The 27,567-nt window shown below is 38.1% G+C and overlaps 1 protein-coding gene across 7 annotated transcripts in view; it reads left to right on the top strand.

The window, feature by feature from the left end:
- ndst2a (N-deacetylase/N-sulfotransferase (heparan glucosaminyl) 2a) overlaps positions 1-27,567 on the top strand; it is a 166,377-nt gene that overhangs the window by 98,795 nt on the left and 40,015 nt on the right. For 3 of the 7 annotated variants that reach the window (XM_077237212.1, XM_077237213.1, XM_077237218.1), the window contains one exon: positions 19,854-19,958. The gene's annotated coding sequence lies outside the window, so the exon portion shown is untranslated. Of the gene's footprint in view, positions 1-3,273; positions 3,421-10,955; positions 10,999-19,853; positions 19,959-27,567 lie in introns of those variants that run through there. The other 4 variants (XM_077237215.1, XM_077237217.1, XM_077237214.1 and 1 more) reach the window with 3 other exon arrangements.

Here is a 27,567-nt window from a genome sequence, read left to right as displayed (position 1 = left end):
CTGCCAAGTGCCACTGAGACAACCAAGCAGATGGAGAGGGGAAGACGTTCTGTTAGAGCCGTTAACCACAGGCCAAACCAGGACACCCCTGTGTGCCTGCTTATGTGCCTGGCATTTTTTTAGTTGGTTGATCAAGACAGATGGTTGGTTGATCACGTTGCAGGTTCGCTCTCTTGTGTTTGCAATAACGGCTCCTCATCTGTCTTTACACTTTGTTCTCACTCTCCTTTAATGAGACACACCTTTCTTCACTGCAGCTCCACCAGAGAAGCAGAGATGCTCCAATTACTGGCCTTTATGGAGGAGAGCAACAACAATCAGCTTTGTACAACTTAAGAGGCAGGATGCTGATTTGTTTTACCGCAGGGGTGTTCAGACTTGCTTCTGGAGGTCTACTTCCCTGCAGAGTTCAGGTCCAACTCTATTCAAACACACCTAAACTAGCTAATCAAGGTCTTTGGGTTCACTTGAAAATTACAGACAGGTGCGTTGCAGCAGGACTGGAGCTAAACTCTGCAGGAGCGTTGATCTTCAGGAGCAGGATAGATCACTGCTGTCTAGTCTGAAACCAAAGGCACCCGTCTTGCTGCCTAGAAAACTGAATTGGTTTCAGAAAGGCTTTTAAAAACTTGTATATTTGAGTCTTTTTAAGTGATTAAATTAGTGAACACATATATATATATATATATATATATATATATATATATATATATATATATATATATATGAAGGGCCAAACAGGAACTAATTGTGAATGTAAATCTGAATATGTAATTATTAGTTTGAATATATAAATTTAAGTTCGAGTAGATACAAATCTGAGTATATGTTTATAATCTTGGATGTATAGATACAAACTTGAATATATAAATGTAAATCCAAATATAATTTACATTTAAATATTCAAGATTTAAATGTATATTCATACTTAACAATATATTCAGGTTTACAATTATACATTTATATTTATGTATTCACAGATTTTGATCTATATATTCACGATTTACATATAATTATTTCCTGTTTGGCCCTTCATAAGATGGATAAAAACATATATACAGTAACAGGTTTTTTATATAAATATAAATTGACCCCAAAATGAATAAACAGCTGTAATGGAATTAATACATTTATATAATGAATATAAAAATTAGAGTAACAACTAAATTTTTTAAATAAGCAGTTCTTTCAAAAGAACAGTTCTCCTTTTTTTTTTTTTTCACTGCTGGTTTTCTGTTTGTCACATCCACTTGTGCTGTGCAGTAAAATCATAATGGCTGGTATTTTTGAAGATTAATTTTTAAGTGTGTCACGATTTCGATTTTAAATCGAAATCGATCGAAATTAATTCACAAACTCAAAAATCGAAATAAAAAATGGAATCGTCGATACTGCCACGCCCCCATGTCGCGCCCGTGATGGAAAGTTCGGATCGTTTTACTGACTCTATTGTTCAATCTCGTTCATCAAAATTAACTAATCTTTTTTCTAGTCATTTCAGGGGCTTTAAATGTTATACTTTTAACAGGCAAATTCCCCGAACACATCCACCAACGCAATCTTGATCATATTCTGAATTAAGAAATCATTATAATGCAGTCAAAAGTAATTTACAGGGAACATTAATACTTGAACTTCCGAGTCTTTTGTTCATTTGTCGCGTGACAGAGGCAATGAACGGATCGTTCATGAACGACTAATCACGGCGCGGGAAAAAAACACACGTGTTGAAAGGCTGTGAGTCCTCTAACTTGGATTCTATGCCCGAGCCCGAACTTGGCATATATTTCCCATCACTATCCTCGGGCCGGGCTCTTGATCTATAGGCATGCACTCCCAACGCAATAGAGTGCGGCGCGGGACTAGATTTGATGGCCGAGTGCGAGCGCGGGCGGTAATGCACTCACTCTGTGTGTGCGGGAGAATAAAAAGATTCGCGGGACTCCCGCAAACTAGAAATATCTATGAATAAAACATTTTAAAAAATAATAAAAAAATTTCATCTGTTGCAGAAAAGCAACAAGAACAACTAAAACAAAATAGAAACGATTTACAGGCCAGAGTTTCTATTTATAACGTGTTTGCAGCGTTGAGCGATTTAGCCAATCACAGACATATGTGTTGATTTCTTGAACGCAATGACCAATCAGAAGCATTTAAGATAGACTCTCCTCACCGCTCAAAACGGACTTTTTGTTCAGTGCTGAATTCTGTAAGCTGGCAAATCCTCTAATTATAACAAACAAAGTGTAGGCTATATATTATGAAAGATTCATTGTGCAGTCAGCTTCACTGATAATAACAGAGATGTCTGAGATTGCGATGAACTGTTGTCAGCTTTTTAGGAGCAACAGCAACCTGTGCTTAAAAAAAAAAATCGAGAATCGAATCTAACCGTGACCTTAGAATCGAAAATGTAATCGAATCGAGGATTTGGAGAATCGTGACACCCCTATTAATTTTGTACCCTGCATAGGATTATCATAGGTTACAGGATGTAACATAAGCATCAGATTCAGGCATACCTCGATGCCTCCCAACCTCTGTGCACTGCATGTAACCTTTTTCAGGTTTCGGACACAAGCCAAGTGTCTGTGCAAGGTACCGTAGTCGTCGTTAATAAGTCTCTGTCTGTTAGGCCGCTGCGTGCCGTCTCTGAGCGATGCTGCTATCAGCAGCAGCATTGACTTATCTCAGTCTCATTTGAAACACTGTCACTTGTCATTCTAAGAGTAATGGCTATACTATAATGAGAGAGGGTGTTCGCCTCTCAATCAATTCTACACTAATTAGTGTTAATGCAATGCCAAAAAAAACCTGCAGCTCTCTTCATCACTGTCAGCTCCTCCTCTCCCCCTTTTCTCTGTTGTCATAAGGCAATCGAAACAACATCTTCATCACTTCTGCACTTGTACATAATGTAACAATAGATATTGTATAGTCTCACTAATGTCCTGGCCTCTATTCTAGTTAATGGCTCACAGCCCCACAATGGCCAATTAATGTTCCCTGACACAATCAGAGCATTTGTTTCATGAATTATGGGAATGGTGTGGAAACCAATCACAACTCCCTCCCCATTTCCTTCTTGTTGGTACAGATGGCCTTTAATGTGTGTGATAGGTTTTTTGCAAGTGCAATGTTTTGCATCACAGCACAATTTACAGTGTAGTGATTGATTTTCCTCACAATATTGCATTGGTTTTTATATTTATATTTTTGTGTGCTTGTTCAGGTCTTTATTTATTTATTTTATTTATTTATTTTTTGCAGCTGGGTGAGTCCCTCTGGGTTGTGTACAACATACAGAGTGATGTTATTGTAGCACTGCGGGTAGACATTGAACTTCAGCTTCAGGAAATCACCTGCTTCCTGGCAAGATGCTCCCTATGGTCATTAGAAGACTTGATTTACGGTTAGGTAGAGTTGTTTAAATGTACCCCACCTTTCAAAATTTTGGATTCTGCAAGATTGTTGTATTTCATTCACTTCTGCTTAACAATGCTTATTTTATGAAAATGTAGTAAAAACATGAATATTGCCAAACATTTCTACAATTTTAAATAACTTTTATTTTTAGATATTTCAGTCACACTTTTTTCAGGATTCTCTGATTAATGTAAAGTTAAAAAAGTATTTATTTGAAATAGAAATCTTTTGTAACATTATGAAAGTCCTTACACTCACTTGAATGCATTGATTCGATGCATCCTTGATAGTATTCATTTCTTTGAAACATTTTACTGACACCAAACTTTTAAACGGTCATTTTGATCATGGATATATCCGGGGGAAAGTGTTATGAAGCATAATAGCCTTTTTCACACAAAACATGTTATATTGGAGTAAAAATTCCAGATTTATCTTATAAATATACTACATCTGTTTTTGACATATGGAACGGCTGTCTGTCTTTTGTCTGTATTGCTACCGTTCACAAATCAACATCAAAATGTGTTGTAACCCTAACCAAACTGTGATGTCATTTGCCCTAAATTTTGTCAAATCGTAAAAGAATCTATAACCGTTCCAGTAATATTTCCATCTGAGCAGTTCTTTCATTTCAGTATCTGTACAATTTGACAAACATTTGTTTTTTTGTCACAACTTGTGATTGACTCAAGCTCTTTGAAAGCAGCAGACCTACATCAGATCGTCCAAACTTAGTATGTGTTCAAAACGTTATTCTTTTCTGGCAATTTTGGCATAGAGCTGATGTACTGGCGTTTCGAAAACAGACTTTATTCACATATAGTACCTCTAAAGGGAGATGTCATTAAATTTGCATAAGACTGTATGAATGAAAGTGGCTATAGCTTCACATCATCTATCTTTAGGTGAACAAAAGTAATCCAGCTCAACTTTTGAGCCTAATTTGAGTGACTGCTTCAGAAAAGATATCTTAAATCGTTTGAACGGCATGTCAGATCTGTACAGTCAGCCTTCATTCCTGTATCTCTCTATCTCTATCTCACCTGCTTTCTCCAATGTCACAGTTTGAATTATCTCCCTCCACAGGAACATCTCAATGTGTTTGGCTGTGAATGCCAAACACTCAATCACTGTTCTATTTCCTTCCTCCTCTGGTCTCTAAAGTAATAGGATTCCTCATCCGGCATGACTCGAGTCTCACCGGCCTAATTGGAGCAAGAAAAGATGACAGACGGTTTACAATCAGACAGGAAATGCGCAAGCAACTGTCCTAAAATAGCAGGTTCGCAAATAGAAATTAAGAGCAAATTTAATTCACAGCAAAAGCAATTGGACTAGTGCATGAATATAAGGGTGCTACAGTAGATGTGGTGATATGAGCTTGAAGAGACGTGCTGATCGGCTCATGAGTCGCAGCGGTTATTATGGTCTGATAACAGTCCTCGTGTAAAACATTCACACGGGTGTATTGATTCTGCCTTCCTTGTAATGAGGAGAGACAGTTACTGCATCTCATTTCACTTTCTAGTTCTTCATGACGGGAATCAGTATGTTGTTTATGTGAATTTGTGCACTAGCAGAGGCCTTGATTCACTAAACATTAGCACACTGATGATTAAATTTCCTGTGACATGATTATGTGGTTGCGCATTAAAACATCTTTAAGCACTGATCACTGTATATAACATCAGGACTGCTATTATTCTGATATCATTATCTTGCATCTTAATTGTAGCTATTAAAAAATAATGTGCCATCATGAAATATGCATTCATCCTCTATTTCTGTTGTCTTGAGAGACTGAGGAAAATGTAACATTTCCCGTAAATGCATATATTGAGTAGCTAATGTTCAGTTGTTTTATGGTGGATTGTGGGATTTTTTCAGAAGCGAATGTTTCAGTACCCTGGAGTGATTTTTGTCTATGATATGGCTCTTAAAATAGCTGATTCCCTGGGCTTTGCACTGACTTAAAATATAAAAATGTTGCAGACATAAATTGAATAAAATAATACATTTTTAATTATGTTAACCTTGCTTTTTGAGCACTATTAATTTTTTATTTTAAATCAGTATTTTTCTCAACTTGTCCATTATCTTAGATGTGTTATTATGGTTTTATTTATATACTAATATTTAATATTTTAAATTAGCTATTAATTTTATATTATCTGTTATCATTTTAGTTGTAGGTAATTGTTGTTGTTCTTGTCTTTTGTCATTTTATTATTGTATATTTCGATTTTCTTTATTTTTACTTAAACTTGAAATGTTGATTTGGAAACTGAAATAAGTTTTTCATCTAATATTTATATTTTATGCCACTTTTATTTCAATTAATGAAAACAATTTTTAATAGTTTTCATTTTAGTTTTAGGTAGCAATAACAGTACTGTCTTGGATGTTTGTTTATTTTTTTTACCCACTAGTTTGACTTTTTCACGCTTTTTCAGTATTTAATCCATGGATGTGGCTTTGATCACAGAGCTCTATGCGTTCATGTTTGGTGTTTGTGTCAGTGTGAGTTATACCTTCTGAGTGTGTCTGATTCATTCCCACTGAGTGGTTTAACGAGACAAGAGTGGCCAAACCCCAGTGTGTGTGACTGTGTACCTCCACAAGGACCATGAATTAAGCATAACTACACCACTGACACTCCGGTAAGTTTGAATCAGGCAAGGAAGAGAGAATGTTACTCAGTCATTACCTTCATGTTTAACTCGCCCTATCCAAAGCTGCTCTTTTTCTGTACTTTGCCTTATTCTCTCGTCTCATATGAGAAACAAGCATTTAGAGAAAACATTCAGGCTGTCAGTAAGCATCAGTGACTGTCTCATCCCTCTTCTCACGAGCCAGAGCTTCATTGCTTAATCCCATCATTTAAAATGTGTGTGTGAGCAGAGCACAGCTTCCTCTGAGTGTGTCTTGCTGCAGGGTAATGCTTCTACCCTGATGCGATCTGACACATTGAACCGCTGCGTCTCAACTGCCGCACCATTACCTCCACACAGAGCGCTCAGTCGCCTCAATTTCAGAGAGACACAGCTGAGGGAAGAAGTGACACAAACGTCACTAAAGTTTGGGGCACAGAAATCTATTGTTATTTTCCTTTTGAAGCTCAGTCACTAACAGTTTCTTCTGAATAACAAGTTGTCAGTCTTTAATCAGTATGTTCCATAAATGTTGGCTCTGGGTGTTATCTTGATCCCTGTTCATTGGAATCAAAGTGTTTGTAAGTGGGATGCATCAACGAAAAAGCTCTTTTTTGTGTGCGTGTGTGCGCACATGTTTTTGCGCTCTTGCAAGTGTGTCTAATGTAGCAGTGAGTCAACATGTTCTCTCCGGCTCAGAGATTTCTCAGCGGGAAGTCTCGTCTCCTGAGCTGCACTGCATTAGAGAGGAGCAAAGCAGCGTGGTGCATTTAACCCAATAAGTGTGCTCGAAGTGAACAACCACCCTTGCCTCTTTCGCTCTGACAGAGAAAGAGAGGGAGAGATAGAAAATAAATAGAAGAGAGAGAGAGAGAGAGAGAGAGAGAGAGAGAGAGAGAGAGAGAGAGAGAGAGAGAGAGAGAGAGAGAGAGAGAGAGAGAGAGAAAGAAATAGAGATTTATGAGCCCAAAGATTAGGACTTTTAGATGTGGTCCTTCTCTATTGTAGTAGGTGAGCACTAAATTAAAATTACTGCTACCAATTATTTCTTCACTTTTTTATTAAATCAGCCTGAACATACACAGTCCAGGTGGAAACCCCCACCCCCGCTTTGTTTGAGCGCCACAATTTGCTCTGGATTCACACAAAAATTGGGTTATTGCTCTCCAACCGAGAAAGCAAGATGTGGTGCTTCTCAAAGCAGCTCTAATGCAGCACTTCATATACTCTTAACCAAAGCCCAAAACCTCATCTTAACCAAGAACATTAACACTACTCTTTTGCTGCCTTGAGCACTTCCTTTTTCCCAAATCTAGTTTATTTAGAGATGTGTTTTTTATTTATCTTTACTTTGTGCAATTTTGTGTTTGCGCGCGCACACACACACACAACAGCAGTGCTGCTCATTTCAAAAATGTCAGCGTTTCATCTCGACATTCCCCATTGCATTTAGCTACAGCGTTACTCCCGGCACCGTGTTGTGCTCAGGTCAAGCGTTGTAATGTGATGCTTAAAGTTCAAACAATTCCAGTTTTGACCCTGTTTGCTGCTGCCCTTTTGAAGCGCAGCCAGTTATTACCAGACAATTTGCATGACATATTGTTGCCTAGCTCCTGTGCAAAATCATAAAAAAGAAGAGCATCTCGATACATCAGGATGTACAACATAACATCATAGGTGCATCTTGACATTCACAGAATAATTATCATACTATATACACATTAGATCAGTTATTTATTTGTTATATAATGATAAAATTTGCCCTTTTTACCATGAAAAGGGCACTGTAATAAGCATTAGCAATAATATACGCTTTCCTCTCTGGTTGCTTGTGTTGGTTTAGGGCACACAGGCATCAGAGTGAGCTTTCCCTCTTGCATTAACTTGGATTATCATTAATCTGCCTTTAAAGATGCTGCCCTTGGGGACCCAACATTTTGTGCTCGCAGAAACCAGCGAAGAAATAGAACAGGGAGTAAAAACCTGCATGAATATTTCCATCAGGTAATCCTTGGTCTCTTGGGCTCACCTTCCATTGTACTAGTCATCCTCTCAAGTGCCTGCGTCTGGTCTTCGGTTTAATCCAACCGCCTGTGATTTACCCGGGGCCTGTCGCAGCATGGGGCTGGATTAGTCTCCCGCCCCGTCAGACGCTCGTGCCTTCAGTCTTTACATGGAGCTCTTATCTCTCCCAGATGCTGATTATGGGCTGTAACAGGCCACACTGGGAACATGACCACAGGGAAAATAGGATCTGTGCTTTTGGAATGGGACTGGTGTTGTTAATTTGGCATTAGAGACAGACCTCCACCTTATCTAATGAGGGGCTTGGAGAGGTGCTTATTGTCCTTGCTGGTTTATTGGGTCAAATTTCAGTCAGACAGATATTTCTCAAAGGCTCAAAGCCGAACCCACGATTAGCCGAGTCTCAGGGTATTGTGCTTTGCCTTCTCTTGTTTATCTGGTGATATAGATATTATCTCTGCTTAATTCCCCAAAATGCTGAGGTCTGACTTGGAGGTGGAATTCAGGTGACTTCCAATAAATAAAATAAACTCAAAGCTAGTCGTTGGATCTTATTAACCCTTGCCGTTAGTGGGATGTGTGTGTGTGTGTGTGTGTGTGTAACAGGTAACCGAGTCTTTCTTTGGATGAGTAGTGTGTGTGTTTTGCCCCTGGCACAGTCGTGTGGAACACATTTCTCAGCTCTCCTGTCTCACCGCCTCTGGACACCACGCCTGGTTGGCCTTGTCAATGTCACTGACAGATGTCCCCGGAACCTTCCACCTTTATTTATCTCTGTTTCCCTCTCCTCATTGCTCTATCCCCTATCGTTTGCCTTCTCTTTCTTCCCCTTTTTCTTCCTCTGATCTGTGATCCATCTCTGGTCTAATTCCTCTGAATGACCTCGTCGTGGTTGTGTGTGTAGTGAGGGGTGTTGGGGTATATACTGCTGCTGTTCGCGCATAACTATTCTCCTCTATTGGCTCTTTATTTGTTTTAAACAGCATGAGCATATGAACCGTTTTGCAGTGCTGCTTATATTTATCACGCAGTAAAACCCCACGCCCGAAACCAGTCTCCTGTGGATGAGTCTTAAACAAGGACTGGTGGGCTGTTGTCCTGCTCCATTTCACAGACGCTGCATAAAATACGAATTTTAGAATAACGGGACACTCATTTAGATGACTTCAACAGGAAGAACAGCTCGTTCCGTGCGTCATGGTCATTACGCTATTTCAACATCATTGCACATGCGCAATCCTTTCAGTTTCGGTTTTCAATCCAATTAAGTGTTTACATGTTCTCTTGATCGGATTACAAAAGGAATAAACCACTCCTTTCAATCGAATCGAAATTCCAATCGGATCGAGCTCAATCAGATAGATTAAGGTGTTTAAATGAAGGTTTTTAGGTCCAATTGAGCCATCAATCCGATTATAAGGGTGAACGCAGCTACTGAAATATGACAATTCCGATGTTTTGCTCATATGCGAGACAGATCGGATGTGTTCTATGACCGTGTAAACAGGAAAAAAAACGCATGCATTCGGATATTTCGAGATCGTTTTTAGGCCTCGTTCATATTTGGAAATAAATCGGATATAAATCAGATGTGCCACTGCGACTCATGTAAACACGCAGATCAGATTTTCTGAGGCATTAGGCTATCTCCGCGGTTTAATGACGAGAGAAACCCGGCATGCATCTGCAAAGGGACGGATGGCCCGACGAAACGTTGTGTCGTCGTAGGAGAGGAATGTGGACAAAGGTTAACACAACATATCAAAGGTTGGCTTGCACATCCTAAAATTTCAGACCCACTGCTCCTCGTTAAAGCCCGCCACGATCTCATGAAAGTGTGTATCTATAGCGCAAATTTTATTTCTCGTGCCATTTAAGCCAAAAATAAACTCTGCATATGATACGCACTTTATGGCGTGTAATACGCACGTACTCCACACCCCTAATCCTACCCAGTGTGTTTACAGTGCATATCATATGCACGCAAAAACTATTTTTGGCATATGAATGGCATGAGAAATAAAATTTGTGCTATAGATACGCACTTTCATGAGATCGTGTTGTATGTTCCCACCAGTCCTGAGATCTCTCGCACACAATAACGGAAGCATATGCGCAGGCTGCAATGATGGCCCTTTTCGTCATCCTCCGCCTCAAAATCATTGTGATGTTTGGCGAACTTCGCATATATTGCAACGCTAGCATCAAGCATATTTTGCGTTCGTCCATCTGTGCAAGAACCCCCTTTAAGCATGTGCCATGTTTCAGATAGTATGTCAAGTGTGAATACATGAATCGGATATGGGTCACAATTGAAAGAATGTGTAAACGAATGGTAAAAAAAAATCAGATACAGGCAACAAATCAGAATTGGGCATCAAGTAAATGAGGCCTTAGTCCCTGTTTACACCTGGTATTATGATGCGTTTTAAGGGCTGTTTACATGACAACGTTTTCAACAAAAAATGTGCAACTTATGCGTTTTGTCTGTTCATTTACACGACAATGGCGTTACGCAAAGTTTTGAAAACAGTCTCAGTGTAAACAACAAAATCCATGACGATGACTTCAAGCACATGCGTATTACGTGTTCAATCTATGTTTCATCGCCATCTAATGGCCTGCAGCAGATTACAGGGTTTAGTCGTTCTTGTGCATCCGTGTGATTGGGGATTGTTTTGACAATGGTGTCGTCTGTACACAGATAACTCAAAGAAAAAACTTCTAGTTTTAAGCATATTGCTGTCATTTAAACATATCCTTAGTCGATCAGATAACAAATAGATGAGGGAGACACATACCCGTTTACACCTGGTGTTTTAATCCGCCTCTTTTCTCCACTTTCAGCCACTTCTGTCCTGATTTCTTTGAGGGGAGGATCTATGGGCGGGTAAATATATAGTTTTTTTTCAGATCTTTCGATCTAATGGGTTATAATAAATAAATCTTTTGTAGCATTATAATATATGTTGTTACTTTTGATCAGTGTAATGCATCCTTACTGGATAAAATCATTTCTTTAAAAAAATCTTACTAAACCCATATTTTTTTCTTCGCACATAACATGTTATATTTCAAACATGTTCACCGATACTGTTGTCACCTTGGCAACAAAGTAGTCTAACTTTTGATAAAACTTTGACAGGGAAAATTGTGGTTGTGGAGAAAGTGACAGCTATAGAGACAATACTAATTTGTTTAAAGCCTTTTCATTTTTACACAGACATAAACACTACTGTTTGAAGTTTATATTACTTTCTGTAGTATCGCAAGTAATTGCTGTGGAAAATTCAGCTTTTCCATCAAAGGAAAAAATTTGATTTGAAAGTATATTAAAATTGAAAACAGTCATTTTAAATTGTAATAATATTTCACAATATCACCATTTTACTATATTTATTGTATCAAATACAGCCTTGGTGAGCAGAAGAGACTTCTTTCCAACCCCAAACTTTTAAATTGTTGTGTCGTGGTTTATTTATTCCAATCTTGGTTTAGAGAACCAATGTTTTAAAAAGATTTTTTTCATGATGTATTTTCATAGTGGATGGTCAAATTGTAAACAACATAATCTATGCACAAGACATTTTAATAGTAGCAAACATAAATGATGAATGCATGGTAAAGAATTTATAGCTTTAATCTATATGTTTAACCTTAACGTTTAAATATAACGTTTAACCTTCATATATAAAAATTGCGTATAGTTTAAGAAAATCATGTATATGTTTTCCCCTCCTCTTTGGGAATTAATACCATTCATTCTCTCCAGTGTCCAACCTTGACGAAGGTGACACTAAATGCATCAGCTCTTTACATTTTTAGCATTGTTTTATGTCTTAACCTAGCCGTTCTTTGTTCATCGGTTTAAACGAACTATCCATCATAGCTAAATGGACTTTGCGACCCCTGTTCTTTCATCACCCCATAACCAAACTGATCCAGTCAGATCAATAGCTCTGCACAATCCCAAGAGACCCAGGAAAACAATTCTGAAAAAATCCTTTCTACCTGCATAGCTCACTGAGCTGCCCATTCGTCTCAGCTGCTCTGAGACATGTACTCGCTCTCTCTTTCTATCTGCCATGGAGGGTTTAGGATGAGCTGTGGATGGCATAGCCAAACATTTGGTATCATGTCTCAGAGAGAAAGAGCGGGATTCTGCCTTCTACTCTCTCTGCCATTTTTCCTCCCTTCCCTTTCCCTTCATGGTTCAACGAGCATCGTTATCTCCAGTTCCTCAACTGACCTTTTTGTTTATATCCTGTCTGCAAATTAAAGCAAAGTCACAGACAATGTGCGAGCACTCGCCACTCTAAAAATACCTATCTGGTGATTGGGAGCGCAGCGCTGAAATAGTCATTAAGTCGCTGTGAGTCACACGGGAATATGCCAGTGGATCTGGAGTGCGGCTGGACTCCTCTGCAAAGCATTGATTTAAGCGGGGTTCTGACGGTCTCTAATGGGAGAAATACAGGTAATGGAATGTTCTGGGATGAAAGAGCAGGTCAAATGAGGTGGATAAAGACGAGGGGCGGTCAGAAGGTCTAGGGTCATCCATTGTCATGGCTGTTGATGAACATTTCTGTCTTTATATGTCCCTTGGGCTTGTGCTTCTCTGTTTTCTTTGTAGTTTGGAGTAGCTTTGATATGGTTCTCCAATGTCTATTAATTATCATAGTTAATGTTGTCAAGCACAGACTTGAATGAATGTAACTTTTGTTGGTAGGCTAGTTTTATGGCCTCCTGAAACGTGTGTTTAGTAGTGTCTCTGATTTATACCACAGATACAAAAATGACAATAGTGCTGTGAAGTTAGATTAATTTCCACAGATTAGTTAAGTTTGTCATTACTCAAAACTGTTCTTTGAGGTTCCCATGGGGCGTTTGAAAAAAAGCTGTGAGAAATAAGCATGCCTTTTATTTTTTACTTTACTATAAAACATTGTGAATGTAATTGGCTTGAGTAGCTGAGGAAATTATGCTTCCTTTGACTTCTGATTGGAAAAAACACTTATATATATATATATATATATATAGAGAGAGAGAGAGAGAGAGAGAGAGAGAGAGAGAGAGAGAGAGAGAGAGAGAGAGAGAGAGAGAGAGAATAACCCGATCTGTATATGTGCTTCTTAATCTTTTAAAATTGTAACGGTACATTTTACTGCTTCTGCAGAAAGATGCTTTCCTGCCACACATCATTGATACTCATTCCTTGTTTCACTGTCTCCTCACCTATACGAGGGGCAAGCTGCTTTATGACCCATGATTGTAGTGCAGTGCCATTGAGCAAGGTATTTATGAAGAGCCTTCATGAAAACCTAGTAGTTTAAGTAGTTGTGAAATCCACAAACCTTAAAAGGATAATTTATCCAAAAAGAAAAATTCTGTCATTAATGCATGTAATTTGAAACCCCTATGATTTTCTTTCTTCCATTTTAACGTAACAGGAGAGATTATTGTAAAAACTCATGTGCTCATTGAAGCCTGGAACTTTGATCTATTTCCCAAAGTGTGATTTATCGTAAGGCACCAAGTTTGCATAAACGCATGTATGAATGGGATTTTGGAGCTTATTTTTATGTGCCCATCTATGTATTATGCCTTTTATATGAAAAAGTGCAGCTTGAACATTATGTACAATATCTCAGCTGAAGAAAGTCAGACACACAGGAACAACATGAGGAAGAATAGATGATGACAGAATTTTGGCTGAACTCTCCGGACTTTATTTTTAGGAAGCGTCTCTCTATCCAAATCATTTTAGCCAAATTGTCTAGAACCTACTTGCATATCTCACCTGAAATCTCTGATAAGCTCCAAACATCTCTGCCTCCGAGAAAGTTTTTTTTTTCTTGATACTTTTCAGAATTTATTGAGATTTAAATTCCTGGCAGTTGGAAACAGACGGCTTTGGTGAAGGCTGAGGTTGTTTTCTCCTTGGCATGCACTGCAAACGTCTTGAGTTTTACTGTTTGAGGCAGGGAGCTGTTTTTTTAAGAAAAAGTTTGGATGTGTCATAGAGACTAAATGTTAATTTTATGAGCAGGGATCCTTCTGTGTTTTATCGAACATCAAGCTCTACAACTGAGACAACATGACAGCACATGAGAGCATAAGAGTCAGCAGAGGAGCAGGTACAGGCCCACGTGGAATATGTGCCCGCAGACTCTGCCTCGTGCGTGCTCATTTATGAAATATTTTTGCCAATGCTTTCATCTGCCATTTAGAATGTAGTGCTCTATTTAAAATTAACTACCGTTCAAAGTTTTGGGGTAAATGTTTTATGTTTTTGAAAGAAGTCTCACCATTTAAGGCTGCATTTATTTGATTAAAAAATACAGCAAAAACAGTAATATTGTGAAGTATTATTATAAATTAAAATAACTATTTTGTATTTTAATATATATTTAGTATTAATTGTTTCCTATAATGGCAAAAACTGAATTTTCAGCATCATTACTCCAGTCTTCAGTGTCACATGATCCTTAAATCATTCTATGCTGATTTCCTGCACAAGAAACATTTCTTTTTATCAATGTTGTAAACCGCTGTGCTGCTTAAGGTTTTTGTGTAAACTGGGATACATTTTTTCCAGGATTATTCGTAAGGAAGTTCAAAAGAACAGCATTTTTAGGAAATTTAAATCTTTTGTAACAATGTAAATGTCTTAACTGTCTCTTTTGATCTTTTTCAAACTTTGAATCTTAGTGTATATTAAAAATGTTTTCTTATTTAATAAAAAAACAAAAAATTATATCACACCTCCATTTTGCCAACAAGCCTACATAGGACAAGCGGTTTGATTAATGGATGGATGAATCTACATTTTGACTTATGTGCTGTTAAATGTCTTGGAGGTAGATATGTACAAAAGCTGTGTCCAGTACTGAAGAGAGTGACAGTATTTGTCAATAGAAGGAGACTATATGACAACAGGTTCGCCCCTCTGCTTTATTTTCTCTGCGATGAGGAAATGCCTTTTCTAGATAGGTTGAGTGGTCTTTCAGAGAGAGCTCCATCGGCTAAATCTCTGCCGTAGTGATGCCTTTCAATCAGCCTTTTTATTATAGGATTCAAACAAATCATTTCTTTCACTTTCACATATCACACTGATGAATTTTAAAGTGTTTTCTGAGTGGGCTTTATTGTCTCTCCTTTTACCCTGACACACAGAGCTGATTTGTGATAAGATTTGTGATAACTCTGTTGCTCTCTTCTACGTCTCTCTTTCTCGTATAATTAAGTCATTCACTGTCACCAGATTGGCAGTCATGTTATGTTACGCCCCCGGCTCGGTGCCATTCTCACCCGTGCAGCTCACAAATTGAAGCAGCTCTTTGGCTAATGAAATGTCACTGCGATTGCAGCATCTTAAAAGCACATTTCATTTATTACATCGCTCCTCCCTACAATTTTATTTGTGAAACATGCCCATGATTATGAGCGTTGCTACAAGAGCACAGCCCTGCACAATCTTCAATATGATCATTTTCTAATCTTCCTTTTGCATATTGACCGTTGACAACGTCGCACCGCTCTCTCACGATTCCCTGCCGGAGTGATGAGTCACAGCCATCCATACACTGTTACGCATCCCATCCCAACCACTCTGTCACACACTCACCGCTGCTGTTGGTTTGATGGTGCAGTGATGGAGAAATGAGAGCTGGGTTTCTTTGAAAGGTCATTGTAGATCTCTGTGGGCTTTTGTGTGCTTTTGCATGTGCAAACTGGCAGTCAGTGGAAAACTGCATAATAGATGGAGTTTGTCCTGTTCCTGCCTGATAATGCAGAGCTGTTACAGGCTGACTTAAGGGTCTCCATTGCTGTCAAACCATCAGCACACTGTCTACAAGCTAAGGGATTTAAGCCAATCAATTAGCACCCTGCATGAACTATAGACTGTTCTGTCACACTGAGATGAGAGTTTGTGTAGGGGTGGGTTACGGCAAAGGATGTGTAGTGGGATGAATCGGATTGTTCCGAATGAAATACTAGTGTGCTGCATACTGCACAGATATACACAAAAATATATTTTTTTTGTTAAACAGTATTATACAATGACGACAATATTATAGAATATTGTTTAATTCAGTAAATTTGTGTCCATTTGTTAAAAGGAAAAAAATGGCATTTTCAATTCAATTTCTGGTTAAAACGTCTTAAAAAATAACACCGTATCTACACTGGATGCGACAAAGCGACCATTGAAAATCCATTTGTCCTTCGTATAAGAAGTAGTGCGATGTACTTGAAGTACATCAGAAATGGAATGGGGCAATTCTGTTATTTTAATGCAAAAAATACATTTTCATTACCGTGATGGACTAAAAATGTATTATTATTATTTTTAAAACATTATCTTGGTAGTATTTATTTACTGCCTTCACACTAATAAAAAATAAACAAAATTAAGAAATCATTTGATTACTTTTTTTACTGTACAGTACAGGGGGGAAAGCAATGAATGTATTAATTAGAGGTAAGGGAGAACATATGAATTGTCTTGAAATTTTCACAATACTTGTAATTATGGTCTAAAAATTTAAATACTTGTAATTATGGTCCTAAAAGAATTAATAATAAGTGGTAAATGTCTATTTTCTTGATGCTGACTATTATTTGTTTTCTTTTGTCGTTTTGTGAAATTCCCTCATTCCCTCAATATCCCTCAATATTTTCCCTCAATATTTTATGTATATTGTATTATACATAAAATATTGTGTTGTGTGGTTGTATGATAATCTGAGAATAGCCTTAAGTCTGTTTAATATACCTGGAGAAAGCCAATGAATGTGGAGGAAACGTAGTCATGTAGAGGGAGGGTAGAGATGAGAGAGCTGTTCACTGTTGGTACTGGGAATCCTACAGCGCTGATAGTCATGCTTTGTTTAGTTTCTTTATCAATATTGAATTAGTCAGTGGAGAGTGGAACATGGCTCTCACTGGGACCTTGACACTGTGCAGAGGTTGTTTTATGCGCGTGTGTGTGAAGGAGAGGCGAGTTGAGTGCTGTTTAACAATACATGTCATATTTGTAATTGTTTGGTTTAAATGTTGTTGTTTTTGTGGTTGGGTCAATGACATCCCTCTTGTTTAACATCAGATTGTTAATAGTCCATGTAGGAAATGCGCAGAACTACATATTCTATTGAAATCAACTAGTTGGTTGGATTATCTGAATGAGTAGCCAACTAATCTGGTCTGGTTTTAGGTTCGTCTGTGCTCTGACTTGTTTATAGGGTTAAAGTCTACATACAACAGCTAAATTCAATGTCACAGAATGCAGGGATTTTGAGGTATATTTTAAAAGTCAGACTATTTTTAACTCGTATAGAACAGATGTCAGACAATTAGTCGACATTAGACGCATTTCCACTGTCGGGCCAGTGCGAGCCAGGGCTTTCAACGGGTCGGGCTTGGCTAATTGCCTCGGACATGTAGCATCAAGCCCAAAACCACACTGCGTTTCCACTGTCAGGCCAGTTGCTTCGCAGCACTTCACTAAAACCCGCCCGAAACATGCCTCTCTGGAACAACGTCACACAAAACCATCATTTCACCAACAAAAGTTTTATCAGAAAAATAACCATAAAGAAATACTGGAAACTAGCGCGATCGCAAAACGAACATGAACGTGAAGAACGATCCTTTCTACTAATTTTCCACAAAAAATACGACCTGAGAAGCTTTAGCGCTCTCTCCAGTGACATCCCCAATACAGTTATATTTTCAGTCAGAGAATCCGAGGAAGCTCCCGGAAAACCGTATTTGCTTTATTTTATGACACACGCGGAGCTAAATATGTATTAGATATGTAAAATATTAGACAGTCCGTTATAAAGAGACGATAGCCTACTGACAAATAAAATAAATACATGATTGTGACAGCCTATATGATTTGTCTGATTTCTTCATTCATTCGTATTTACCACGTTTACTATGGTAAGCGCGCATAGTCTTTTGCATCACATTTAAATATTCCTGCCTTATACGGTTATCAGAATCCACATCGGATCTCAAACAGAAGGTATTCAAACACTCGCTGCTGTCTGAAAGTGAGTTTTGAGCTAAAATGATTTTAAAAGTCTTTAATGCTGATGACAGCTCGTATATGAAATCATCAGGCGCTGCTGTCTTTTGACTCCTCAAGCCCTAGCTGGCCCGCTTTGGAGCAAGGTATTTGGCGGGCCAAAAACCCTGTGGCCGTTGGCCCCAACGAGGGCCGTTCAAGCCCCGGAAGTGACAGTAGAACCGCTCGCTTTTTTTCGCCGACAGTGGAAACGTGGCTAGTGTGACCCATCTCTACTCCCATGTGAAGGCGTGTTATTAGTTGACATCCTAGTTAAGGTTCCCTCTGGTGGTCCTGTGAGAGATCTTCTGTCTTTCTGAGATCTATTAAACATTAAACTCTCAATCTGCATCAGCAAGAACAAAGGCTTCTTCCTGTGTACTTCCTCTGCTGTCTTCTGATTGCCCTCCTTTCTCTCTCTCTCTCTCTCTCTCTCTCTCTCACACACACATTTTTTCACAGTATCACTCTCTCCACGTGTCCTTGTTTTCTCTCTCGGCCTCCTGTCGTGCATTACCAGACAAAGAATTAAGCTCTAGCAGAAACACACTCATTGACAGCAGATGCATGCTAGTTGTTATGAAGATCACCATGAGGTCTACTTTTTTTCATTGAGCAGATCTGACTGTAATTCATTCTTTCATAAATCATTTCATAATTGTATTTCTGTTCATAAAGTTTATGTATAAATTTCATTTTGGGTCCAGTTTATGTGAGAGACGAGCGTGTCACTTAGCACTTCCTGTTTATAATGTGTGTTTATGGGTCAGGATGGTCGACTAGTCGTCTAACAACCATTTTTTGCTTAATAAAACTAACTCCTATATTATGATTTTTGGTTCCAAACAGAAACTGCTGTACTATGTAAAGGGGTGTAACAGTTCAAATTACTCATGGTTCGCTTTTTATCATGGGTTTAGGGTCACGGTTTCAGTAAGGTTTGTTATGTGCAATGTTCAGAGAAAAGAGGACTACTGTCAAATAAAAATAAATAAATAAGAACAACAGCAATAATAAATTCAATGGAGCAAAGATACAAATTAAATAAACCGTGCTTTTCAGGTTTTTCTGGTATCTAAGTTTTCAGGTACAGAAGTTGAATTTTTGAAGTAATCAAATTTAAAATAAGATTGCATTAAATTCTTCGCTGTATAAATTAAATAAAGATTAATCCTTATTGCAATTAAAAAAGCTATTCAGATTTTCTTGTCTTTTGTTTTTTGATTATCATTAAAAACACATGCAGAACTGTGTGCGCGCTTCAGATGAGCTTAAATAAGTTTAAACACTGATAGCAATGTGTGCTTCAATCCCAAATAGATTGGAATTATTCAAATCACCCATTAGATAGTCATTGCGAGGCTTTACTTTTTAACCTTTTTTTTAGGTTTTTTCCTGGACCGCTCTCCTATCTGTGTATGAGTTTGGTTGGTCTGTAATTGGTTAAGAGGTGTGTTCTTATCTCTGCATGGTTTGTCAATACATGTACATCAACACACACAAAACGATTCAATGGTGTTTAGATCATAGTCTTGGAGAGAAAAGTGAACCGTCTGAGACAGAGACGCCTCACAAATGAGAGAGAGCAAATATTGACTGCAAAAGTGATGCAACTGCGCGGGAGTCATCTATCAAAACCTCACCACATGTCCTCTCTGTCCTCATTACAGGTGCCTGGACACACGCTGAGATTCACACACTTCCACCAAGGACAAATCAACTAACACACTGACTGATTTAACAAGCTCTCTTATGACCAGCTGCAGCTGAGAGAAGTAAGTGTTGTTTTCGTTGCTTGTTCTTTGACCTGATTACTAAAATAATCCTGAATGTACTACTTTTTTGGAATTCATGTTTTAAAGACATAAAATCCACCAGCTATGGATAATTGGCCTCAATTTGTTTGTATGTTTGTTAATTAATTTATTCATTTTATTTTGTAAATGGGATGGTTTCCTATGGTTCAACAATATGGATGACCCTGATAAGAACTTAATATTCTGTGACATATTGGACATTGTTCTTGGATTTCTGCTAATAAAATCTATCACATGGTTATCAGCTAACAAATATTAAATAAAAAAATTGTGATAGTCTTAAAAGTTTAAATGGTTTGAAAATTATGAATCAATTTTTTAGTAAAATTTGTATATTTCATTTAAATCTTTTTCTTCTTTTTTGCTTTTTTGTTGTTGTCATTGTTTCACTCCAGACTTTAAACAGATTTTTCCTGTTATTATACAAATCTGAAAAAAAATCTTTTTTGATTTTTAGAGATTCTTCTTATTGTCATTGTAAAAAAAATACATCAAAATTGTTTTGTTATATTAATGTATACCATTAATAATTTCTTTGTATTTTTGTAAAAAAATTTATCAAATTTATCACTATTCATTAGCACCCCTTATCAAAATGGTCTTCATCTCTCATTTCCGAGCAGCTTGTCGGCATGGTAACAGTCTTAATTCCACTACAGTTAAACTCACTCAAGTGTTTGCTGCCAGTCCTGCAGAGCAGCTATCCAAACCTCACTGTGACTGATCTGCAGAAACACTTAACGCTTACACGGAGGGCTCAGAAAGTCACAATTCACTTAGCCAAATTAGGCTTTTCTTTGAATCTACTTAGTGTGCGTGTGTTTGAATTGTGTACTCAGTGCACCTCTTGAGCTGATCAAATTTAAATGTAATTGACCCCAGAACCGAGAGGAGATTTTATGTGTCTGAAAGCACATGCACACTTCCAGGGCAGGTTATGGGCCAGACCTCCATAGAGAATACAAGCTCTCCAGGTCTTAGATGTCATCCTCTAGCATAGGGATGTGCAATATCGCGATTTTAGATTGTGAACAATTAAAATGTCTCCACAATCTGCTTTTGAAGAAATATTGTAGTATCGTGCTACAGTGCACATTCTGTCAGTTGCAGTTGTGGTGAGGCACCCTCGTCCCAACATACTGTAAGGACATTGCAGTTCTTCGCAATCACGAAAAATGTATTATTCGCATGTTTTGCAAAGCCTGTCAGTTAAACATTTTATAAGCGCACGCTCACTAAAAGTCTGTCATAAAACAAGTTATTTTTCTCGTCTTATAATATGGCCTAATATACGTGCTGTCGCTTGTCATTAATGTTAATCAAAAAAAATCACTGCCTATTGCTTATCACTGAAAAACTTCAGTAGCTTTAATAAGAATCATTATATTATTTATACAGAAGTCTATGTAGTGTTTTATTTTAACGGTTGTTTATTCAATTTCTTACTTGAATGCAACTGTTAAATACTGTAGCTGGAAAAAATTCAAGCACTGTTTATTTCGTCTGTATATTATGTTGTATTTGGCCCATTATTTGTAAATTGCTTTTTTTGTTTTTATTTTTAATAACAAAGTTAAGATTTTCATCCTCACCCAGCCCTACTTTGGCCTAAATGGTCTTTCATTCTCTTTTCTTTTATATTTGTTGTTACCTTGTAAGACAAAATGTTTTAAATAGGCAAATTAGTTTTGCTGTATGCTAAGTGACTTAAGAAGAATCGTAATAAAATTGTGAATCGTGATCTTCCTGAAAGAAATGATATTTTTTCCAATATCGCAGACCCCTACTCTTGCACATCTGTCAGTATGCAGCTGGCTCAACTATGCGCATGCCCGAAGTCTGCGTTTAATAAGAGAGAGACAAAAACATTATCTTGATTTGATATTGTTTGCTCAGTTGAGATTGCATCAGTGTGCTTATTTGTCAACCTGTGTCATCAGCTGCCTAGATCTTATTCAATCCGTTTCCGCTTAAAAAAATAATGTGTCTTTGACAGCCTGTGGGTATTAACTCCTGGATCTCAAATAATGAGAATGACTTGGCACAATAAGAAAGATTTAGTGTCTACTCATTCAGTAATAGAGAGCTGACTGTTGTTGTTTATCATATACTTTTGTCTCTTTGTCTGTTCTATGAGTAATGCCAATAACCCATCCACTGAATGGAGTATAAAAGAATTGATTGACAATGGATGGCATTGATTGGAGAGCAGGCAGAGAGAGTGATGAGAGCATTACTGTATAGAATTAGGTATATTGTGCAACGGGCGCTCGTGCTCCTCGTCCCCCTATGAACTCTGCTTAAACAGAATATGAGCTGAATTGCTGAGCGCAGTTCTGTCACGGTAATGACATGGGCCGTCGTGAACCATGACTCTCTTACCCAATTGGGGAGCTGTTATTTTCCCTCTCCCCTGGTGTTGATTTGATTGAAGTTTAGACTGTAGAAGTTGAGTTTTGTAGACTGTAGAAGTTTTATCTCACTGCGATCGATGTAGAACTGGGTAAATGGATATATTTGTAAATACAATCTTCATTTAAATGATCTGATACTGATTCTTAATATTTCCAAATGCCTTTTTATTCTGGATTCATGAAAATGTCCACTTTTTAGTATTTTGCTTTGTAATAGATTTGAACATTTCCAATTTGGGATCCAAAAATAATTAGACATTTAAATTATGGTTATTGTTGCTTATCGTCTTTCATTCCAGTTAATTGTTTGCAAGTGACTCTATGTAATGAAACTTTAGCCAAATAATCTATCACTTGCGCCAATTACGAAAATAGCTGATTGACGTCAGAAGTGTTTGTAATCACAAAATACAATAATTTCATATTTCAGCAAGTTGTCTAAAACTAGTAAGAGTTAATTCACCCAAAATTCACAATTGTCATAATTTACACATCCTCGTTGTTCAAAAATCCATAAGACGTTTCATTCATCTATGAAACACAAGTGAAGACATTTTTAATAAAACCTGAAAGATTTCTGCCCCTCCATTGAAAGTCCTGTAATGAAAGGAACATGGAAGCTCAAAAACCAATGAAGTGCGTTCTTGTACTTCCAAGCATGCATGTTAGAGTTTGTTTTCCATTCATGATTTAGAGGTTGACGATAGTGGATTTTGCCGATAACAGATTACCCATCTGATAGTTTTTAAAATGGATTCTGAATGAAAACAAACACAACCCATAAAATAGTGTTGAACTTTATAACAAAATTAAAAGAAACACAGTACCGAACCATGAATATGTACTGTACTTTTTAAATATAAAAAAAATGAATGTATTAATTCTGCTGGAACAATCCGTTATCTGTGCCGATTAATCGGCAAAACCGATCAATCGGTCGACCTTTACAAGATGTGCTTATATACTGTATGTGTGTTGATCGATGCTTATATTTGAACAAAAGTCTAAATTAAATCTAGATAAATTAAAGAATTCATTAAAGGAACACACCACCGTTTTTTGAAATAGGGGTTATTCACTGTCTCCCCTACATTTAGATGGGTGGGCAAACGCATTTTTGTCTCAGTGCATGCATTGTCTTAGTCTGGCAGCGCCGCATCTGCCTAGGAAATCGGCTAGTCTTAATCTGCATTGCTATTTTTACTCGTTGCGAATACGCAGGCCACAAGAAGTAATTAGTGTTTTTTACTTTTATCACTTTTACTCACGACATGCTACCCGGCAACAAAGGATTCCATTCATTATGCTAAGCTAAGCAAGCGGCTGCGCTGCCAGACTGAGACAATGCATGCACTGAGACAAAAATGTGTTTGCCGACCAAAAGTCATAAAATCAAAAGACGGTGGCGTGTTCCTTTAAATATCTTCATTTGGGTTTCAAAGATAAACGAAAGTCTTTTTTGGTTAAACTATCCCCCTTAGTTTTTCCATCATTACATTTTCATTAAAGTTTCGGGAGAAAGTATGTGACCAACAGCTGCAACTTTGTTTTATTGTTTGAACTCTAGGTTACCTGACTCCAATTAGCTTTTGCGAAAGTCATTACCCTAGAGATTCACATTCTGTACTTTTCCACACTGTACTCTGTGAATGTGTATCTTGCTGTTTGTGTTGGCTGTGTGTGGGTGTACAAATGTGTGTAAATGCAGACATACTCTTGCAAGTGGGCATGCTAGTGTACTTGAATGATTGTCATTATTCTGCAGCCTCTGTATTCTGAGTGTTTAAGAGAGCGAGAGATGGTATGAATGCTTCAGTGTCCTGCTCCGTGAAGTGAGAATGCTAAACAAAAGCCTGCTCCCCTGTGCGTCCCTGTATATGTGTGTGTGGTCCCAGTAGTACCCTCAGCTCTGCCAGGAAGAGAACCGTGGCCCCTGAACCTTACCCCCGCCCCCCTGTCTCCTCTCCTGTCCTCCTTCCTGCTCCGTGCCAATTAAGCAAGCACCTTACCAACTGAGCGTACCTCCGGAGATAACTTCCTCACCTAGACATTGAAACCCAGTGCGAGGGAATGACGTAACCTCCTATTGAGGGTTCTGTCAGCAAGACGTTGCTCTAAAGGTCCATTACAGTTTAATTTTTTTAATTCAGACCTCCCTGTAAGGAAAGATTCATTATTCAGAGGGGCCTTGCATGCACATCTCCTCAATTGTATAATGATGTCTGCCTGTATTTGTGTGGCGTGAGAGAAAGAGACATAGTTTAAAGGCAAGTTTGTGCTTGTGGGGTCCTCCAGGACTTTTGTGTGCATGGTGGGATTGATCACAGCATGAATGGAGGATACTGGCAAGCATCTTCCTCAGACAGATACAAAGTGAAAAGATAACTGCAGAGAAGTTGTGCCAAAGAAATTTTAATTGGAGCAAAGAGGCATTTTGGTTTTTGTGGTGGATGTGGGAGGGTCCTAAACCCCGGGCCAGAGAAACAGAATGACAATACGGAGTAGAGAAAGAAAGCAAGGTCGCTCTCAGAATCAGATACACACGTACGCCCCCCATCGCTTTTTTCTCACGCCTACTCACACAAATGAAGAGTTCACAGAGGCAGCGTTTGTCACTGTGTGATTGGCCAGCTGTGGCAGCATGCTATCATATTAAAGCCAAAGGGAGCTGCAAGTTTCAAAATATATATATTTTTTACTGCACTGTATTACTGTAGATCCTTGGGTAGAGGATGTGGGCGGTTTGTGGAAGTGTAACTTGACAGCAAGAGTGGATCAATTGTCAGTTGTCATTTTGCCTCTCTCAATGTCTTTGCACAGTGTGACCAATTAGAAAGCTCTAAATACCCATGTCATGATGACACTGGTGACAGAAGCTGGCCATGATTGGCCACTGTGACATTGCTCAGAATATAAAGATTTTTACCATTCCCTTCTCTATATATACTTTGCACAAATATGCTCTGAAACACACACCTTTCTGCAGTCTCTGCTTTCCCTCTTTAAAGCAATTATTATGCATGTTACTGAATGCATTGGAGTATGCATTGAATGCATTGGAATGCACTATTTTAGTTACAATTGCATTCTATGACCGAGGAGACAATCTTAAATTTTAGGAGTCTCAGGTCGATTTTTAAGAGTGAGTTTAATTCATTTGTTGCATGAACGGAAACAGTGTTCTTCACCTCAACTCTGAAAGGATAAATGCAGTGTCAATATGAATTAAATATTTAATCATTAAAGATGCAATTGGAAGTATTTATTATTGTCATTGTCACTATGGTTACACGCATTACTCAAGGTTATAGCAAATTAAGGAAGGGAATTGACTATTTACAGTACATGCGTCAGATTATTGTATCAGTTTATTTTCAGTAACTTGTATGTTTTTATTACAAACCTAAAGCATAAAAAATTACCTGAAAGCATAGCTGGCAAACTTAAAGCAACGTCCAAAGTGCATGTCACTGCACTTGCTGCAGATTAAATTCAATATTGAAATAAGCATGCATTGTATTTTATTACATTGACCATGTGTTTTTACTGTGTCTGGTTGTGTTTTAAAATGGAATTTAAAATGATCAGTTTTGTAAAGACACTGTCAAGACCCAGAGTTCTGTTCCATTCAGTTGCAGTCTGTCTAGTTGTAGAAACCCGTTCTGTGCGTGTGTGTACTCTTTGTGTGTGAGATTTTCGTTTTATTAATTTTATTAAATTTGTCATGCTGTACATTATATTTGTTGAACCCTAAATTCAGGTATAGCATTTGAAAAATATTCATTGTAAATAATTATGAACTAATTATCAGCCAGAATTTTTATTTTAGCGCTTCACTAAATGTTTTTTTCCTAAAAATTTTTTATGATCATTAGTATCCTTTCCAAATACTCAAGCTCATCCCTAGTATGTACAGACGAATTTGAGTAAATACAGTCATCAATTCCAAATACTGGCAGTGTGAGCCTCGGAAAATCAAAAACGATCAGTTCTCTTTTCGTGACTAGTTTTGCAAAGTGCTTTTGTTACAAAAGTAGGAAGGCAGTAAGACCCCCTACTAGATTTCAACTGTATTTTCAAACTAATGTTTCACAGTGCCACCATGACGATTGTAGGTAAGTGCGCTCCCTTCAGCAGAGCTCCTTCAGGGGCTGCCTTTGATCAGAGCCTCCTGTGAACTCCTCAGCGACCCTGCCTGCTTTCGCTCCAGGAGGACGGACATTGCTAAGGGACAGTGCCATCGGCTGTCCAAATCTGCTGCCTCGTCTGCACACCTCCAGACATCAGAAAGCATAAAGATAGGAGGAAATAGCATCCCACTCTTAGGGCTTTTCAAGATGACTGGTCTCCTCCGATCAGAAATGTACTTGGTTAAAAGACACTTCTCTTGTCTTCTTTCTAACTGGAAGTGGGGAGAGAGGAACTTCTGTTGAGTGTGTTTTGATGGTGTGGTTTCACTTCATACTATTCAGAAGAGTTTCAGGGAAAGAAAACAACAAGCTCCTCGCTTTTATTCTAGGCAAGTACATTTTGGAAATGAGAAGTAAACAAGTTCTTTTAGCGTATTAGACCACACTTTGCGTTAAAGAACGTGCGTTGCGACGTTCGTCTGTTATAGGACAACTTAGTTTGAATAAACGAGCAGACACTGATTAGCTACTTGCTCTACGTTTATTTAAAATGAACAGCAAGACAACTAGAAGTGAATGTGCTTTCCATTAAATGAATCACACACAGTAAACAAATCCTTAACAAAACAAAAGAAACGTTGCAATGAACGTGCTTTGTTTTAAATAAATCACACACAGTAAACAAAACCTTTAAAAAAAAACGTTGCAATGAACTTTGCAATTTAGACGCGCAAACAGGGTGCCGGTGCAGTGAGACGTACATGCTCGGGCAGATTCGGCTTGAAGTCGTTCAACCTCGGATGCGGCGCCACGCGCGCTTTTACAAAAAAAGCGTGCCAAGCCAAATGGGGTCTTGCCGGTCCGGCGCACCCAACGTATCATTTTTGCCGCGCGCATCTTCGCGCTCGACGCGTCGAGTATAAACAAGGCTTTACTCCGTGTCAGCGCACGCTCTGATCAGTAAAGGGGCACAGACCTCTCCCGAATCATCTCCTGCAGCATCCTCCGAAGCACCACTAACTC

The sequence above is a fragment of the Siphateles boraxobius genome, unplaced genomic scaffold (genome assembly GCF_051911475.1).
Source record: "Siphateles boraxobius isolate OS27281-9 unplaced genomic scaffold, OSU_SipBor_1 20, whole genome shotgun sequence".
Classification (NCBI taxonomy): domain Eukaryota; kingdom Metazoa; phylum Chordata; class Actinopteri; order Cypriniformes; family Leuciscidae; genus Siphateles; species Siphateles boraxobius.
The sequence above is the reverse complement of the archived record's forward strand: the minus strand, read 5'-3'. Positions and strand labels throughout refer to the sequence as shown.